Here is a 20,775-nt window from a genome sequence, read left to right as displayed (position 1 = left end):
GGCTCTGCGCATTGGAATAATACCTACAGCAGTAAAGGCCTAGGCCAGACGTTAACTAGGTCTACTACTGTCGATACTAGACTTAAGTTTTGGGTTTGCCAGCGTAGCTCAGAGTTCGCTAGAAACTTTCTCGAATGTTCAGGAAAGAATTAACTCCCCTGATTAGACAAGAAGGGATTTAGTTTCTGACAACCATAGAACATGACAACTTTGCTCTCCCCTAATCAAGAGTGTATCTCCAGAGTCGTGTGAGCACAAGGCAATTATTTTACTCAGTCAGTACGTGCATTCTTAGTCTCATCAGATTGTAGAGAAAAGGAAGAGACGGGCGTGTTCAATAAAAAGGTGTTATTTATTGATCAGTCTCTTTTCTCGTACAAGAGAAATGGATCGATATTATTGCAATACTTATAGTTAAGTAAAGTGCATACATTAAAAGCAATAGTATAAAATAATACTGTAAAAACATTGATATGGTTTCTGAGCCATATGATGTTTAAAATGATTAAAATATATTTACATACACATATACATTTGACTAAACGTACTCAACTGGTGTTTCTAAATACGCCTACCCCGTGTACCTGACCTAAGTCTAATGCGTGGGCGGGAATAGAAAGTTACAGTTTAAGTTAAGTTTGTTTTTGCCAAGTGAATAACTAAAGAATTCTCTGTGAGGGGTTATTCAGTTCTGTACCTGGAAGTTAGGATGAATGAGGAATGGTATCTCTTTCTCTGCTCTCGATATTCCAGGCTGCCTGCGAGGGCTGCCCGAAAGCGCCGGTGCTGGGTCTCTCGGCAAGAGATAGCAGCGCGTCTCTCAGCGCGTCAGGAAGGCGGGGCTGCTGCCAACGGGGTCTGCTCTGCTTCTGGGCTTCGGCAAGTATGGCTGCTCCGTCTTGTCACCACGCGTGTGTTTGCATAGGGCAAGATCGGCAATATTTATACCTTAAAGGTGCCGAGATTGACGTAAGGATGGACATAGATACGTCAATAAAGATGTCATACGACTTGCTCGTTAGCACATTCTTTTACTGAAGTTCTCTGTGAAATCAAAACAATGGCCGCACGGATTTTCCAGGTTGTCATAGGTTTGATTTGTTATGAGAACGTCGTATGCCTTATCAGGGGCTGGAGGAATGTCGCTTGTCTAATTAGATCTCAAGCGTTATGACCTAATCAGATAACACGTTCCTGTGCCGTAGTGTGACTGCGTCAGATAACGGTATCTGCATCATGGGGGCTTTTCTTGCCTCATGGGCTGACAGTTAGTTAACTTGATAGTTAGTTTAACCAGAATAGGGTCAGGAATAGGGGGATCGATTCAGAACCTATAGGAATACATGACACAGTACAGGCTATGTGGTGCTAAAATCAACGAGGTAGGCCCATATTTTTTAAAAATGTGCACAAGCATAATATAAAACAACACAAAAAATTGCATCAGTTTATTTCCCATTATAAATATACAAATATATAAATTACAAACTTCAGCAAATGTGATCTAGCTGTGGTTATAATGTGATATAATAATAATAATGATAATGATAATAATAATAATAATAATAACAATAATAAAAATAATAATTGTTGGACCTGGCCCTTTTGGCAGGTTCACCCCGAAACTTTTTGCTTTTTCCTAGCCTGTTTCTGGAACCTGGTGTTAGTGATTTTAGGTCTTGGCGCACTTTTTCACTGTGGTACAGTGTAAAGTGTGTGAGCTCTCTGTGTATGTGTGGTGCGTGACCTGCCCTCCCATAGGAATGAATGGGGAATATGTATGCCCATGGTAGTTCCTGATGTGTGGGGAGTGCAGGGTCGAGTTTGATATGTGCGAACTCGTGAGATTGAATACTGCGTAATGGTGTATGCGGCATGATTGTGTCTAGTCTAGAAGTGCCACTTTGAGAAGTTGGCATATTTGTGTAATCTGTTCCTGGCGTGTGATTGGCTGGTGAGCCTGGCCCAGGAGTGCCTGCGCCTGCTTGTGGATTGACTGTCTGGTTTGAGGATGACAGGGGCTGGGGAGCTCCAGGAGGTTGTCTGAGTCAGCCCATGGATGAAAGTCAGCATCTGCTGCCAGGGAAGTGGGAGGAGATAGCACCTGGGAGTGAATGAGGCTGTGCCTGCCTGCCACAATGCTGGCTCCACCTCCCCGCTGGGCGACTGTCACCTCTGTCCCTGATACTGAAAGGACTTCCCTATAACCAGTTCTAGCTGGTTCTCACACTGCCTGCACAAAGGCTTCAAAGGCTTTTCTCTGTATAAAAAGGGGCTGTGTCCCCTTCCAAAATGTTCTTGTTTTTGGACTTGAATCTGCCAGGGGCGTGCTGCTGCTTGGGCCCAGGGGAATCCCTGGGCCCTGCCCAGCCCCTGGACAACTGATGGACTTTCCCTGGGGGACCTTTGCCTGTGGTCCCCTGCTGCAGACTTCTGGGAACTTTCTCTTGCTTTTGCCAAGGCTTATTATAGCCTAAAGTGCCTGGAAGGACTTAGCTGCATCCCCTGAAGGACTTTTCTGGACTTCGTGTTTCCTTCTAGCGCTTGGGAGCGCTGGGGTTTACTTATAGCGCTGGGCGCGCTTTAATTGTCTCCTAAGCGCTTTATTTTCCCCCAGCGCGTGAGAGCGCTTTTAAAAGTGCTGTTGCAGCTCGAGGCTGCTTTCTGGGGATCCCCTCGTCATGGCTGCCTGTGTCCGTGGTGTGGACGTGCGGGTGCCACCCTGCCGGTTTATTTATTTATCTAGCGGGTGTCCACTCGGCTGATTGCCAGCCTTCGTGAGTTAAACTTGCACGGGAGTCCACCCCGTGTCTCACCACCGCGGCCCGGGCCGCCAAGAGAAGCCTTCGGAGGAGCCGCGCCACCATTGGTTGGCTGCGGGAGGCTCGTCCCAGTGAGCCGCGTTGCCATTGGCTGCCGAGTCAGCCTGTGTCCGAGGAGAGAGAGGAAGATGGCGTCGGTCGCTGCGGGGCTCCCGTGACCGAGAGGGAGCCACGAGAGAAGAAGAATGAGCCTGGAGCCACGAGGGCTCCACCTTCCGAAGTCCCGGTCCCGAGATGGGGGACCGGGTGAAGCATGGTGCGAACCCCTGCCCCGGTGAAGCAGCTGGTGAGTGGCACTGCCGGGGAGGAAGGCGGGGGAGGAGAGAGCACCAAGAGGAGCCCAGAGAGAGTCCCGGTGAGTGCGGGGAGCGCGCCCGCATTAGTTCTTGAGCGACCCCCGCCTGATAGGGGGCCGCTCCACCGAAGGCGCCAGTTTGTTCATTGAGCCCCGAGAGGCTCACGCAGTCCCCCTTGATGTGTGGAGAGGCCCGTGGGGCCTCGCTTGATGCCGAGTCCCCAGAGGGGGGCTCCAACGACGCCACATGTTTCTGCAGAGGCTCAAGGGGCAGTTGTAGTTCAAGCCCCGAGGGCTCTGGGGGCCATTATCTCTTGAGTCCCCAGAGTGGGACTCCAACGATTGGGCAATTCATTGTTTAGAGTCCAGAGGGGCTCACCACCCCCATGATATTTAGAGCCCAGTGAGGCTCTTGGGGGGACACCAGTGTTTTTAGAGCCTGAGTGGCTCCAACGTTTGATCATGTGTTTTGTATCAGAGCCTGTGTGGCTCCAACGTGGACACAAGTGTTTGTAGAGCCTGTGTGGCTCCAGCAGTGGGTGCAGTTTGCGTCTAAGGGTCAGTGAGGGGCCTGGCGCAGTTTTGATGATTCCCAGCTGCCCAGCAATATGTGGGCAGCTGCACCGTTTAGGTCTTGGGACTGTCCTCAGGTGCCCAGCAAGTAGTGGGCACCTGCCACGTTTAGGCCCCTGACATTGAGACACAGGGCGTCCTAGCCCCAACAAGGCCAGTTGGCCTAGGCACTGCCACAGGTGGTGGCTTATGTGAGTTTTTGCGCAATTGTGTAGTTTTTCCTTGCACCTCTGAATGGTTAGGCATCATGTGTCTTTGCGCTATTGAGTTATGTTTTCTTTCCTGGCACCTCTGAATGTTTTTTGCATCATGTGTTTACCTTTTTCCCTACACCGCTGAATGTGTTTTTCATGCATCATGTGTAATGTGTTGTGCTTATACCCCTAAATGCTGTGTGATACTTAGGTGGTTGTTCTTTTCAATACAGGTGGTCCTAGTGAGGTCCTGGTCCCCTGCGTGACATTCTCCTAAGGTGTTCAGGGTTGCGTAGGTGGTACTTACCTGTTCCCAGTAGTTACTGGATGTGATTTATAACTGTTATTTTGTTTTATATCTTATTTTCTATGATCTACAAAGTACTATTTCTAAATGTGTTGATTCTGACAGTGACCCATGTGGCCCTGTCTTGTAAATAATCCCTTATGAATATTGCCCGTGCCAGTTAGCACAATGTACATGTGTGATTTTTATCTGATGTGTTTTGACAATACAAAAGTTATTTTCATATAACCTTGTGTAGAGTTCCTTTTGTGGTGTGCCTAGGATGGTGTTGCAGTTGTGTGCTGGCGCAAATGCTTTACACATCACCTCCGAGTTTAGCCTTACTGCTCTTGCCAAGCCACCAAGGGGGTGAGCAGGGGTTATCTTGGCGTGTGACTCCCTTGCCCTGACTAGAATGGTGGTTTCTGCCTGGCTTTGGCGTCAGCCGTAGCCTACCAGAAATAGCCAGTTCTAACATTGTTGGTCAGTGGTGCGGATTTGGACTTGTGTTTGCGCAGTGCCACAGCGACAGCTGGCTACATTACAAAACTCTGCATTTTTCAGATTGTCACATGTTTGGGATTATTGTTTATGATTTTGTTTTTCCTCAAGAGTGTCATTTTCAAATGGTGTTCCTGCGCTTTAGGTTTAGTGGCAGATGAGAGAAAGTGACAGGGCGGGACGCCAGTAGAGGGGGAGGTTCCCATAGATTAGGAATCCCTTGCTGGGTCCACTGTCCAATCCCTATTCCTGTTCCTGTGTGGGTAAATGCCACAGATAGGTCAATAAGGATGAGAAGAGAAGCTTCACCTTCATCTAAGGCTCTGTGGATATCATCTGAGATGTGGCGCATTGCTTGTTTTAGTGCTACAGCCCTTTCTGAATCCCGATTGAAAGGAATCAAGGAGGCTGAAATCGTCAATATGTTTGTTGGGTTGTTGGAGGACGCATTTCTCTAGGGTTCCAACTAGGAATGCAAGATTAAAGATAGGTCTACGGTTGTTTAGATCGTTAAGGTCAGCCTCTGTTTTTTTTAGAATAGGTGTGATTTGTCCAAGTTGGAGGCAGTCAGGTATACTGCCTGAGGTGAGAGAGGAGTTAATGATTTTTGTCCAGAAGCAGGCGATGATGTGGTTGAGATTTTGTACTATTGTGGAAGGGATGGGGGTCAGTGGTGTGGGAAGTGGGCTTCAAACTCCCAATTATGTTGAAGACTTCTATTTCAGACATGGTTTGGAATTCCGACCAGTTGGCATCATTTTTCGTATGGGTGTGTGTCTGGATATCCTTGGCATGAATTAGTTCAATTTGGTCAGAGTCTAGCATGGATGGGCAGGATCGAGGGGAGGTAGGTTTGGGCTTAGGAGGAAGGATTTTCAATTTTTGTGATCTTCTCTGTGAATAAGCTGGTGATATCTTCACAGCGTTCATTGGTGGCAAAGGTGCGTTGTTAGTTTGTCTTTTAACAATGTTGAAGAGTTCCCTGGGTCTATTCTTAGCCTGGTCAAGCTGGCTTCGAAAGAAGGATGCCTTTTCTCTGAAGATTTGTTTTTTATATGACACCCGAGCGGCTCTAAGTAGATCGAGGTGTATAGTTGAGGGGTTTTGTCTCCAAGACCTTTCTGCCTGCCTGAGTTGTCGTCTTTAATTATTGAGATCCTCGTTGAACCAAGTATTAGATTTGATGGATCTCGGTTGTTTGAGTTTGAGCGGAGCAACTTGATCTAACACTTTTGCCATTGTTGTGTTAAAATGTGCAGTGAGGTCCACGGCTTTGTGGTTACGAGTGTGGAGTTGTAGCTGGGCATGAATCTTGGATTCTAGTTCCGTCATGGCGACGTTGTTGATGTTCCTGGTCCAGTTTTTAAGTTTGGCAGACCGTGTTGGCTTGATTCTAGCGTGTGAATTGATATTAAATATCATGAGGTGGTGATCGGACCATTCAATGGGAGAAATCGATATTAGAGCTGCCAGCTCATTTTTGGTGATGATCATATCTAGAGTGGCTCCTCTGATGTGGGTTGGTTCATTGCAAAGTAGTTTAAGGTCATTGTTGAAGTACTGTAATCATGAAATGTTTCAGTGCCCTTACAGATTTTTTGAGGGGTGATGTGCAAGTTCCAGTCCGTAAGGGTGAGGAAGCTCCACTGGATGATACACCAGGCCATTATATTGTGACAAATGTAGAGTTTTATATATATTTGTGGCTTTGTCTATGGCACAAGATCACAGAAAAGGAGGAAGCATTACGATTTTTACAATATAGTACATTCAAGCTGAGCTTTATTCAGAATATAAGAGGAATATTATATGACATGCAACCACCTCCTAGACCAGAACAATATGAAGCTCTAAATGGTTGGGAGGGGGCAGCACATGCAAAAGAAAAAGAAACATATTAGAATTGAGCAAGGAGAGTGGTGCATATCTAAGATGATGCTAAATGTGAAAAAGATCAGCATAGGGCCAGAAAATATATAGTTGAGGGAGCTAGAAAGTACCCTGCATTGACAACAGAGTAGTCTAAAAAGAATCAGGAATAGGAAAATGAAAATTCCAGTGCTGCAGAGAAATCTAGTACTAATAGTAATTCTGCTAATGATTTCTTAGATGCTCTGTGGCCTCACATCCACCGCCTTATGTTATTCCATCATCAGATTCAGATAGTTCTACAACATCTAGTGGTACAGTTGCTACAGCCCTCGATGACTCAAATGTAGCACAGATTGGAGGACCACCTCCAACTCTTTCAATTATACTCAATTGTTAAAAAGTGAGTTATTAGTTGTGGCAAATATGCATCTGCCATTGGCAAAAAGACCACTAACACAGTGCAGGGCTCAGAATAGGTCAAAGAAAATTATTCCCATGCTCAACCCTTGTAGCTTGGCTGCGAGCAAACAGGCTGAACTTCAGAGACAGGCATGTAAAGCATTTAGAAACACCAATTCAGTAAATAATTAATACACAATACACAACACCAATTAATAAAAATAGGAACATTTTTTATCTTTAAAATGACATCAAAATGAAAAAATACAATATAGGGACCGGAAATATGAATTTTTAAAGATCTAGCATTATATAGCACATTTAAACCTATAGCTCCTATTGGGACATCTGTTCACGGTAGACCGGGTTAAAGTCAATGTTTCAGGCCGACTGCGATAGAGCCCTGTGTGGCTACCCTTGGCGGTAACAGGGAAATCAAAAAGGGGGAGTGAAGAGGTGGTGCCGATGGGCACCGAGGTGGGCATGTCCTCCTCTTAACAGGGATTCAGGTCAATCAAACAAGGTCCACCTCATATTGGGTGGGTGTATGTCCGGATGTCAATGGAATACACCTTCTTTGTTAAAATACCCCTCACACACCAAAAGGGCCCTTGGTGTCATGCTTCATCATCGGGGTCTTCCCGTCCCGCTGCGGGGCGGGGCAGTGCTGCGACAAGCGGATACGCCGGAGCACCTTTAGATGGAAGTGCTATGTGTATGGAGTGAGTGTCAGTGGGGTCAGGAGTGAAATATTAGTGAGATGTTAAAAAATACCTGGCCTAGTGGAAAAAAAGAATTTTATTAAACACTGGCTGGTATTGTTAAAAGAAAAGTGAAGCGGAGAGATGGAGCAAGTTAATGGGCTCTCTCTCCTATGTGGGTCAACATGTTTCGAGGCGCAAAGCCTCTTCGTCAGGACCTTAGGGGAGATCCCCCTGTCACTCACTAGTGTTTTCTCCACAAAGGTAGAAAAGGTGTATGTACAAAAAGTGAAAAAAAGGGACTATGTGTGTAAATACAATTAATAATTACAACACTTTTATGCTACCACACTGATAATGTAGTATGCTTTTCAATGGAGGTAATAATGCCTCATGAGTCAGCTTTTGACAGAAGGGTATAGTGGGGTCCCAATGAGCCCCTTGCACGCTTGTGCTTCCTCCTTCGTCTGCTGCTTCCGTGGTTATGACGAAGAGGCTTTGCGCCTCGAAACATGTTGACCAGCTCCCACTTAAACTCTGGAATTTGTATCTCCGGAGCTTTTCAGCCGGACAAACCTGGAGGGGAGGTTGACTAGCGGTTAACGGTTGCCGGCTTGGCTGGCCAGGTCGAGTCAGTCCACTTATGGAGCTTGTTTCCAAAGTTGCTCCATACTTCTTTAACCTTCTGGAACTTCTTCTTGAAGATCCTTTGAAGGTCTCAAAGTGTCCAAAACGTACTCCATTGGTCTGAAAGCTCCAAGATGGTCATTGAAAGTTCGGGACTTCAATTCCCACAATCCACTTGGACAAAACCCTTACAAATTCACTGGTGTCACTCCAGGCTGGGGATTCTTGGTGGTGATGATCCAAGAGAGCTCTGTTAACCTGTAACTTGCAAGAAGTCCACTCTTTAGTCCTTTTGAAGCAAGTTAGGTCCACAGGGCTGTAGTTTCAGATTGTGCAGCAGGTGCAGTCAGTCAGAGTGCAGGGCCTGATTGGTGCAAATCAAACTTCTCAGCATGGACCTTTCTTATTCCTCTTGTTTCAAGCAGCATATCTCAGAGGCACTGTCCCTCTCATATACTTATTCAGTGTTCTCTGGGGTCACACAGGAGTGCACTCCTGTCCAATGAGATACAGGGCAACACCCCAGAGCATGACCCTTTCCTCCAAACTGCATTGGTCTCCCAGAAAGCACTATTTCTCCAAAACTCAATATGACTGTAGTCGCAGCAGAGAGGCACGAACTGGACAAGCCAACCCCCAGGATGGCCCATCTCAATATTTTCTCTCCCCCTGGCATTTGCACATTCCTTCCTCAAGCCTGCAATCTGGCTGGGTTCAAAGAGTAGGGGTGCAATTGAAACTGCCTTCTTTCGCCTGTCCGCTCTTTCTTTTGAAAATCATGGTTTACAACCTCTCTGGCATTCCTATGCAGCAGAACCCTCTCCCCAAAATTGGCTCTTTCACGCCAAGGGCTACTTATCACCTCATCAAAGCAGCCTGGCTAATCCACCTAACTCTGACCAATCAGTGCAGATCACAGGAAAGCTGAATTTTGGCTTACAGACAAGAAAGTCTTAAAAGTACTTGTCGGTACATTTTAGGATAAAGTCAACAATAGTATATTGTTGGATTTATCAATACCATTCTGGTAAGTGTTTGAATAATACTTTTTCTGTTTTTCTTGGTGGGAGTTATTAATTAATAGCTTCCTGCCATGTTAATCTATGTGGCTGGGGATCAGCAATGGGGAAAATGAACTGGGCAATTTCTCCAACACCAGGGCTTATAAAACAAATGTTATAAGGACCCTGCCTTTATAGACAGATACTCCCCACCCCTGGAACACATAGGGGAGACTTGAGGGGTTATGAATATGAAAGATTATTGCAGATTTTCATCCACAGAGCTCCTAGCACAAAAGTTGATTTTGGGAAGCACTTTAATAGAATGAGGGATGGGAAATGTGCAATTTCACTCAACCCAAAGCACCCCTCCACCACTGGGACACCTAGGGGAAACCTTGGGGGTACCTAATATGGCACACTATTGTAATTTATTAATTTTAAGTGCTCCAAACACCAAAGTCGAGTTTGGACACAATTTACATGTTAAAAGCAGTTTCTGTCCAAGGGTTTAGTGTATATTTCCATCTCTAGTCTACCTTCTTTTTCCTTTATAGAGATATCCATAAAATCCACTTTTGCGAAGAGGAACATTCATGATTCTCTATACCTGTCAGGTGAGGAAGATGCAAGTGATTTTGGCCACTGGCTTGGTTTCTAGAGAAATCTAATTATATTATTGGCTCTTATTCTTTTCAAAATAAAATCTCATTATAGCATGAGATGGCTTTTTGCAGGAATTAGAGGCATGTATAAGACACCATGCAGTGGCGAGATTCACCCACTTCGAAGATGCAAGTGATTTTGGCCCCTGGCTTTGTTTCTAGAGAAATGTTAGTATATTTCCAGCTCTGATTCTGTGGCATATGAAACCTCATTACGACATGAGATGGCTATGCGCAGGAATAAGGGGCATGTACAAGATGTCATATAGTGGTGAGACTCAGCCGCATATAGTCAAATATTTTTAATAATGCTCTGCAATCAAAAATAATTCTGGAATCTTGGAAAGGCTCTTTAATAGTACTAATACATAAAAGAGGGGAGTGGTCAAAACCAGAAAACTACTGTCTTATCACAGTCCAGGATACCAAATCTAAGTTCTTCGCTGAGATACTCCTGAAAGAACTTTTATATTGGGCAGAAGAAAAGCAACTTATCTCCCAAAATCAAACTGGGTTTTTCCAAGGTTTAGGTACATCATCTAATATCCTAGCACTCTTAATAATGTTTGATAAATACAAACCATGGAATCAACCAATCGACCTCTGTTTTGTGGATATTAAATCTGCATTTGATTGTGTTCAAATGAGCCTACTGTGGCAAAAGCTGGTTAAATTGCATATACCACCATGCCTATTAAAAGCAATCCAAATTTTATATTCCGATACATGGATAAGAGTGAAAATGGGTGATGGTTCTATTTTGTCTAGGAAAATTACAACCGTTCAGGGTTTGAAATAAGGCTTCATACTTGTGCCACATTTATTTAATCTGTTTTTTGTCTGATTCATGATTTAGATTACGTTAATGCATATCCCCTAAGGTTACAAGAGAAATATATTTCAAATCTCTTATATTCTGATGATGTGATTCTAGTCAGCCAAACTAATAATGGATTGCTGGGAGTGAGAAATAAAATATCAAACTATTTCTTACTTAATGGAATGGTAATAAATGAAAAGAAAACAATAGTGATGAAAATAAGTAATATGATTCATATGATTCATAAAAAAATATAAGTAATTTTTACAAACTCAGCAACTAGAACAAGTTAAAACATAAAAATATCTTGGTGTAAATTTTGACAAATACGGCTCTTTCAAGCAACATAAAAAGAAGTTACAAAGGAAAGGAAATTCCTTACTCTCTGCCTTTCGTTCCATACAGAGATCATTAGGAGGTTTAAACCACCAACCACTACTAAAGATAATATCCGCAAATCCTTTGCCAACTATCTCGTATAGGAGTGAGGCAATGCGGGTTAAAGATATAGTGATACTAAATAGAATTGTTGCCAAGATATTTAGATCTCTGTTTAATCTACCATGCAATGCAATACAAGCCCAGATACAATTAGAATTTGATCTGTTAAACCAAATCATTGCATGAAAGGGATCAAATGTTAAAACCTGGAAAATAATAAAATCAAATATCTCAAATCAGTTAGATCAAGCCTTTTGGTATGAAATTCACACAAATTCCAATTCACCAACATGGAAGTACTTAACTGAGGCAATAGAAGATTTATCCATTCGTTTACTCCACCAACTTTTAAAAAACAACATCAAGGTCTTAATAAAAAAATACATCAATGTTAATGGACAAAGAATTATGTGTATCTAGGTCACATGCCTGGATGATTGTAAATTAATATAAATGCCTTAAAACACAGTCTTATTTAAAGTCTGGTTTGTCTCCGCAACAAAAAGGAAGGTTCATAAGAGCACGATTTGGAATTCTTCCAGGCCGTATGCATGCAATGCCATGGCTGAGACTACAACATCAACCTCCTGTAAATTATGCAAACGTGGTGAAGAGAACATCACCCATTCAATTTGCATATGCCTGGCTCTATTAGACCTGAGAAGCAGATTGCTAAGGATACCATTTAACCAGCGGGACATTCGCTCATGTAGACGAGCGGTGATAGCATGCCTTAAACCTCCTGATATGGGATTAAATTGTATATTTTATAAAAATGTATGAGAGCAGTGAAAATGAAAATGGCATATATTATGTGACCATACTTTTAGCCTTATGTAATGGAAGCTTTCTTATTTAATATATCAGGGAAACATATAAGGAAATTGTTCCTTGTCAGCTCCTTATAAGTGTAAATATGAAAAAACTATTTTAATCACAATATAATGATTTTAATAATAATGGTAAAATTGATATCTTTCATGATATTTTTAATGTTCCTAACATTCTAAGATTTTAATTAATCAACAATAAACTAAACTACTACTACTAGTCAAATGTGACGTAATTATGGAATATGTCAACTCCTGAGATGTATGCCCTCTGAAATATAAAATCATGTATTTTTAATTGAATAAAAATGGACAAAAGTTTCGTATAATGTTTTATTAGGCATGGGGAGATGTTTGGTGGTAAAAACTGATATTATATGGGGTATATGATTTCTAACCTTAGGTACCATTTGGCCGTTTAAAGGAAAGGCAGGCTACTATTTTAGCCAAGAGCCAGGATATAAGTAAATAAATGTGAGTGTGTGATATATTACTTGATCCGGAAGAAAAGTGGATACTATTTGAGCACTGCATACCCATGAATGAACTCATTAATAGAAGTATGATATTGTAAAAGGTAGAATCATAATCAAAAAGAAGAAGGGGAACTTAAATTGGGAGCATAAATAAAAACAGGACCTTGTGGGAAAACTCCCTAAATTTTCACTTTACTTTGCAGAAACAACAATTGTCTACAGTAATATGGGACAATATATTGAACTTTAAAGAATAAGAAAAGCTTGAGCCCCAGGTATAGTAAAAATTGAGTGCACTGGACATTTTTTAGAACATATATATACCTGTATTTTTAAGGAAGGAAGAAATGGACCTTGTGTGAAAAGGAGACATGGGTACTACTTTCATAGCATTATCATTCTGTGTAGTGTACTGACACATCATGAGTGAATATAGAAAATTAGGCAATAAAACAAAAGAGTGGTGGGTGAAGTAAATGATTGAATGTGAATGATGGGATGAGTAGGAGTACAGAAGTACCCCAAAGCACTAAGATGGGGTTACCTGTTAAATTGCTTGTGAGGGATGGATATAAAGATGCACACAGTACACTAGGGTTTAAAAAAAAGAAAAAGATGTAGGGTCATAGAAGATGTTGGTCTTACGTTTGTTTTTATGTTTTATGTCTTCTCTACATAGGCAAATTAACGTTGTAATGGTGGGAGACATCCATTTCTCCTGAAGACGGTGGTTGTAAACAACAGGAACCCACCAAAATGTATTAATGCAAAAATGTTTCATTACTAAATCGATAGGCATTGAGTGACATTGTAGATATTAATGATTTGATAATACTTTGCACCTTGATCAATGACCAAAAATCGATTAGTGACTATATAAGACAAATATGATTGTCTAATATGTTCTCCCTTTATGTTTTTATTCATGTGTCGATTTTTATGTATTCTTTATGAAATGTCTGTGTACTGTTTGAACTGTTGTTTCTAAATGTAGAAAAAAAATTAACTAAGGGGATTGTGATCTTCTCACTGTATAAGAACAAGGTTTATGGTTATTGTATTGATGAATACTCTGCTCTAGAAGCAGGGTAGTTTAATCACACAATTATTTGCACATATTTATTCATTTGCATAATAAATTATATGCTTTTATGAATTCAGCTAAATGTTTTTATACATATGCTTCTGAGGGACTTTTTGTGTCACTACCAGCACATGTGAAACTTAAAAATACATAGGATAGCATTGAAAATTATTTAGTACACTTTTGCTGTAATTCCTGATTAGAAAGGAGTGGCTGCATCTTGGTTCATATCTTTAAAATGATAATGAGAGTTCCTCTTTACAGGTAAAGTTGGATTCAACATTACTATTTTAAAAATGTCACTTTTGGAAAGTGGAAACTTCACTGCTTTTACTGCTTTGTGTGTCTTGCAACTTGTCTCCAATGCATGTTTGGTGTGAGTGAGTGACAGCTACACTTTGTGCATTCCCTCCAGACAGCCACACACACAGGAAGGGTGGGTGAGACAGAGAACTCATGTGCATTCTTCTGTATTCTGATAGCTCTTCCTGGGTAGGAAGAGAGAGGGGGCTGACACTTACCCCTGAATAGGCAGTGTCCTGTTTCCAGCACATAAGGCGGGGGGGCTGACACTTACCCCTGAATAGGCAGTGTCCTGTTTCCCACAAAAAGAGCTGATTACCCTAATGCTATCATAGAATATAAAACAAAATATATAAATATAAATAGAGCTTAAAGTAGTAAATGATAAATATTTTAATATACACATTTAATATAATGTAAAAGTACTACCTTTTACTTACAAGCACCCTGCTCGTGGGGCTACCTCGAGCTTACCTTAGGAGTGACATGTGTAATAAAAGGGGAGTGTACAACTTGGCAAGTAATTTTAAATGGCAAGGTGAAGTGGCAGTCAACTCCACACACAGGCCCTGCAATGGTAGGCCTGAGACAGGTTTGAAGGGCTACTTGTGTGGGTGGCAAAATCAGTGCTACAGGCCCACTAGTATCCCTTTACAAGGTACATACAAGTAAACTAAATGTGCTAATTGTGTATACACCCATATAACCATGCATAGAGGTGAAGCACATGCAATATACCACTGGTCAGCAGTGGTAAACTGCTCAGAGTTCTAAGTCCCTGAAAAAGAATCAGCAAGAACAGGAGGTAAGCATGCAAAAGGTTTGGGGGAAGACTACCCTAAGGATCATAGGTCTAACTTGACGTATAAGAAGCGGCACCACCAGAAGGATATTTCTATGTGATGGGCAGCCGCAACGGGGTTGTCCAAGATACTGCAAGTTTTCCAACTCACATCTGCTTAAGTAGTAATATTGGTGAGCTCCCATTGTTAGCAGTTGGTCACCTAACTGATTTTGTGCACATTTCGCCTCTGCTTTTATTTTAGCACTTGTGTGGGAGCACATTCCATGTGCTTCAACTCACGAGTGATAAACTGTGCTTATTCATTTGTGATTGGGTTTGTTGGAAGTTCACGTTTTTTTCTTTGGCACTATAATAGCATGAATGGTCTTTATCACACATTTTGAGCACAACAATCATGATTAGGTTTTGTTGTATAGTGGGGTTTCAATGGTTTTTAATATATATTGGGTTACGTTTGAGCTGGTGTTAGATGCATGAGGTGACAAGAGTGCACGCTTATAAGTGGTGTGTCAGTTGATTCTTTTTCTTTGATGTTAGAAAGGGTAACATGGCTGGCTTGCAGTTTTGACCTAAGGTGAGAGGTTGATACATATCTCTGAGTGGACAGAATACAACAGTCGCTATATATATATTTTTAAGGCTGTTTCAGGGTTTCCTTTATTAACATCAGATTATTGATCAGCAGCTCATTTTCTCTCAGAAAAAAGGCACTGCGAGGCCAGAAATGGATTGGAGGCTGAAATTTTGTTGTTGTAAGTTCAGATGCAAGGAAGCAAAAGTCTTCTTCAATGGATTGAACTAATTGATTTGTATTTCTGGATTTATCATAGAAAGTTACAACTTTATGTTTACACTGACCTCATTAAATGTAGACTTTCGAAGACAGTTTTGTTTTCTATAACTGGATTCTTTTTGGATGGGGTGTCCCCAAGGCGAGTGCATAGCATGTTTGTATATTGGTCAGCTATACAGCATCTTTTATAGTAACCTAAGGCCGCCGATTTTTCTTTTTTTTGGTAACATGTAATTTCAAGATTTTCAATCTGTGTCTTCCCCCTCTCCATTTGAACGTCATGATATAGTTTTAATTTTTCACGTGGAACGGGTCTCTGAACCATTACTTATAACATTCCAAATATATAATTGAACTGGGGGCAATATTCATTTTTATGATTGTATTCTAGCATATTGACACAACTTTACGTGGGCCCACTTTTTAAAATACGTTTTTGATTTATTCATTACAGGTGAGATGTTATCATCATTTTGAGTCCTTGGTTCATATAGATCCTGAAGTACTTGGTGCCTGATTACAAGTTGGCGGATAGGAAACTCTGTAACAAACTTGACACAAATCCCGTCCACCATAGTACAAGTTCCATAGGATATAATGGAATTGTAATTTGATGGATGGGATATCCATCTCATCTTTAATGGAGTAACCCTGTTCGCCAAACTTGTAATCAGGCCCTTACTTTGGCTTAATTTCCATTTGGATGGTAAGGTCCCTACTGACACATGTGTTGTCAGCAGGTTTAGTGGTAAGGCCACGCACTCGTATCAGTTTAATCTGTACTCTTAGAAACTTGAAAAGGAGTCCAACAATGTGGGCAAGGTAATGTCACTAAAATATGTTTTTTTTTTTTTTTGCAGAGTTTTATATAGTGCGAACTAGACCCGAACCGAATCAGGTATCAGAGCGCTTTAAATAGCACCAGTTACGTTACATGGGAGCACACTTTCATTTTAGGCACGGTAAAATGTGTGCACAGTAAAATGCCTTGTGTTCCCCTGCTGTCATTATCCCTTTCATTTAATTGTATTTTCATAAAGCAATAGCTAGGGGTATCAGAACAAGCAGGAACAATAGGAGTAACTGAATGCATCCTTGGCTGGTTCCTTAGTGTATTAAAAAATACTGGGGCATATTACCAAGCAATAGCGATAATTATCGCTATTGCTTGGTTAGAGACAAAATTTTACTGCTGAGCTGCGGCGATTTTTACCGCAGATAAACCTTGGTATTACCAAGGTTTATCGCAAATGCGATAAAAAACGGCCGCAATGCATGAATATCGCTGAAAAGTCAGCGATACTCATGCATTACTGAGCTAATGCTCTTAGCCATGTTATCCACCTCCCATTGGATAACATGGTTAAGAACTGCTCAGGGCAGGTGTTAGCTTTTGAAGATATTCGCGCTTAGCGCGAATATCTCCAAAAGTTGGTAATAGGAGATAGCGATGTTAGCGACTGTTTTCAGTCGCTAACATCTTGGCACGCCCACTTTGCATGTCATTAGTGATAAATATCACTGACATGCAAAGTGGGGCCCAAGATGGTTGCTATCTCCTACTAGCTGTCGCTAACTGGTGTTAGCGACAGCTAGGTAATAGGGAGATAATTTTATCTCCGCTTTCTTGGCTTTTAAAGTAAAAAAAGCGGAGATAAACCCCCTTGATAATATGCCCCACTGTGAGCAGTAGCCCCCACAGTTAACCAATGCTGTTGGGTGGTGACATATCCCCTTGACCCATTTGATGACCTTTCAGCCTGTTCCCATTTTTTTCATTGTACAAACCCCTATGCTCCCTTCAATGTGACCAAATGCCTTCTCAGCGTCCAGGAAAAGCAATACTTTTTCAACCATATCTTGGTAAAAATGTTGATGAGACGATTGAAGAAGTTTATACCCCTATGATTCATGCCACTGAAGTTAGATTTGTCCACAGACATTATTTGGCCAATCACCTGAAAACTCTGTCACATGTATTGTGTAAGGGAAAACTTCTTCAACCATTCCACCATTTTTTTGCCAAGATTTTAATATCAGCATTTATAAGTGAGACAGACATATACGTTGAACACTCCAATGTGTACCTAACTTGTTTTGGTATTGATGACATTTTGGTTCTTCTAATTGCAATTTGCAAGTGGCTATTTCTAGTCTTTCCCTAAAGACTGAGACTAGTCTTGGAAGAATCAGTGGCTTATTGACTCTATAGAATTCTATGGAAATGTGATCTTCCACTGGTGATTTACCTGAGGAAATATTATCTAATGCATTCACTGCCTCTTCTTTTGAAATGTTCATTTCCATTGTTTCCAATTGTTTCACAGTCAATTTAGGGATTGAGACAACCTGGAAGCATTTTATTTCACCCACTAGTACATCTCAGTTGCCCCATTATGTAATGTCTTATGTTAGGCATGTAATTCAGCCATACTATCTGTTTGGGTTGTCAACAGTGCCATATTACTATTTTGTATGCCTGACATTGCTCAGTTTGATTTGTTCTTTCTTAGTTATGCGGCCAATAGCCAGCCTGCTTTTCACACCCTCTTGCAATTTCTTTGACATGATTTGAAGAGTTTTAATTCTATTAAACTGTGGTCTGACACCTACCGGTAGAATGAAGGGTCCCATCAGCTGTCATGTGAGAGAAATGGGCAACCCAAACTACCCTTGAGGGCTCGGGCAAAGTAAGAGGGATGGGTAAATGTGCCTTCAAGGGATTTATTCAATTGAATGATTAGTTTATTTTAAGCTAACATTTGGGAGCAAGATGGAAGATATGCTTGCTAATTGATTTCTTTCAACTAGTCAATTCTTTTAGGCAATTTCTTGTAAACGGGTACAACTCCGTTCAAGAACGAACAATCATATGGAGTAAATCTCAAAGAGGTGTGTAGAGAACAGACAAAAACGGGTGTATATATGAAAGTATTAAACTTTATATTAGAATTGTTCAGGATACTTGTATACAATACATACAATGAAACAAGAAGGTAATTATTATGCACTTGAAAACCTTCACTGTAACAATTGCAACACTTTTTCTAAAAATAAACAACAAATCAATATCAAAGAAAAAAGTGTATAAGTCGACATTTCGGTCTTTAGTTTTGCATTAGTGAGAACATCTTCAGGACTGTATAGTATTGAGGTTGTAGACCCCTGTTATAATGTAGAACAAAAGAAAATTACTGTTTGTTCTAATATATACATATAAAAGACAATATTATCAGAACACCTGTGTAAGTTTAACACCATTATACAATTATTCCATTGGAAACAACAAACATACTTGAATATACAATATTCATTAGAAAGCATTTGCAATTCGTGGGATATCTTCATGTGCCTCAATTCGTAATGTAAATGCACTTATCTAAGGCAGATATAAATAATCATACAAGATTGCGGTAGCCATTTATGTCCTGGTGGATATGAATCATACCATCTGAACGCCTGTCCTAGCATCATAGTTCATCGTTTGTTATTATTATAAGAAATTAGAGATTTTTGAAAGATTTTTTAACTAGATAACCTCCATAAAGTGATGCCATAATGGCTTTTGAATCTAAACATTGATGGTATTTAATCAGAGTTTATCGCACATGCCATACATTAGCCTATCTAATTGTGTCACTATATCTGTACTTGCATGTTATTCAAGAACTTGATACTAAAACTTCAAACATACATAGAGACAATCAGACCAACTTGACTCCATTTCTTCAAAATCGTGGCGCTGGAGATGTGCAACTCAATCTCATAAAAAGCAAAGGAAAAGGAATATTTTTCAACTTATTTTATATTCCCAGGAATCAGATGAAAACGTAAGCGTCTGAAGCTCGCATTGTTACCTTAGTGGCCCTTGCGTTTAGATTTTATTGTGTGTCGATGAAAACTTCCTCAAACTGGAGGGAAATCTCGGGATTCATACGAGTGTAGAACTAGAGTTGGACTTATCAATCTATTGTGAAGTGAAACAGGGAGGATTTGTAATTCATTTTATATTTAAAAAGAGTCAATGTAGTATAAACTTATAGCGCATTTTTTGTTACCTTAATTACGCCGGAGCACGCGTATTCAAACTTTATGGCGTGTTAGTTGTAACTTTGAGCCAGCACAAGGTATCACGTATGAAATTGTGGCTGCCCCAGTTGTTTTATCAACATCTAAAGGGAGTGTCAATGGGGGCAATTTATGCCCCATATATTGCTAATATGTACGTTGCCACCTTCGAAAATCAAGATGTTCTACATATATCTAACCCATTTTCAAGTAACATCAGAAAATGGCTTAGATATATAGATGATGTGTTCTTGGTGTGGCGGGGAACTACTGACCAACTACAGGCTTTCCATGTATGGTTGAATTCTAGAAGTCCACATCTGCAATTCACGTTGGAATACGATACACAGGAAATGAACTTCCTAGACATCACTATTAAAAATGACATTAACAACCATCTCTAGGCAACCATCTCTATACAACACTCTATACCAAACCCACAGAGAGGAACACTCTTCTAAGCTATGGTAGCTATGACCCACAGGGTCTAAAAGATGGGTTACCCTTTGGTCAATTCCTGCGCTTGCGCAGGAATTGTACCTTCAAAGAGGATTATTTTACAGAAGCAAGGACATTGAAGGATACATTGAAAATACGTGGCTATCCCTCTAAGTTATTACGAAGATCAATGAAACGTGCCTGGGATAACGATTGTGATGATTTATTGACAGTTAGGGATCGCCCGACAAAATCCAACCTGGAATGTGTTTCCACTTTTGGAACACACACTAATGCCATCAAAAAGATCATTTCTTTGCTTTTTATGAGATAGAATTACACATCTCCAGTGCCCGGATTTTGAAGAAATTGAGTCAAGTTGGTATGATTGTCTCTAGGTATATTTGAAGTTTTAGTATCAAGTTCTTGAATAACATGCAAGTACAGATATAGTGACCCAATTAGATAGGCTAATGTATGGTATGTTCCATAAACTCTGATAAAATACCATCAATGCTATCGACTAATAGGCATAAACCATGAAGGCTCGAAGGCTGGTGGTGGAATTGCTGTCATTCTACTATCTCACTTGACGATTACTACCAGGAAAATTCCCAATGTAGGTTCCATTGAGGCCTTAAACTTCTCCATCTTAGACGCCTCTTCTGCCATATTTTCGGGTGTCCTTGTATATAACCCTCCCGGAACCCCTCCATCCGCCTTGGCCTCTCTGTTAGCGGCGATTGCAGATCTGTCACTTAAACACCCCCATTTCACCGTA

The sequence above is a fragment of the Lissotriton helveticus genome, chromosome 6 (assembly GCF_964261635.1).
Source record: "Lissotriton helveticus chromosome 6, aLisHel1.1, whole genome shotgun sequence".
In the NCBI taxonomy this organism is placed as follows: Eukaryota; Metazoa; Chordata; class Amphibia; order Caudata; family Salamandridae; genus Lissotriton; species Lissotriton helveticus.
Note: the sequence above shows the minus strand (reverse complement) of the source record.